A 483-nucleotide genomic window follows, 5' to 3' on the forward strand; every position below is an offset into this window, starting at 1 on the left:
TCGTTCTCCCACTTCGATTTTTTCCTTTATTATTTTGTTGCACAGTTTTTGCAATCGCATTGCTTTGTTCTTTTGCTCTCCATTTTTGCATTTAATCAACAGCTGTCCGTCCCTGAGCACCTTCGCTATCTCCACCTCTCCAATGTCCTTCTTTAATCCCTTAACCAGTGTCATCAAACTAATGTCATACATATCTTGGTTTGATTCAAATGTATAAATTATCTTATATTCATCCACCATAACCCTTTTCCTCTTATCAACCTCTTCATCGTCTTCATGCACTCTTTTAGCACTCGACTTTCCTTCACTCCCTCATCTCCCCTTCTTTCCTCTCTCCCCTCTAGTCCTATCCATTTCCACACTATCCTCATACATCCCGTCACTATCCCCTTCCATCTCGATCCAGTCACAAAACAGCTTGTGCTCAACCGCCAAAACAGATTTAGACACTCTCGCCGCCGCCAAATTCACTCCAAATGTTTG

This window comes from Nerophis ophidion, linkage group LG26, assembly GCF_033978795.1.
Source record: "Nerophis ophidion isolate RoL-2023_Sa linkage group LG26, RoL_Noph_v1.0, whole genome shotgun sequence".
Classification (NCBI taxonomy): Eukaryota; Metazoa; Chordata; class Actinopteri; order Syngnathiformes; family Syngnathidae; genus Nerophis; species Nerophis ophidion.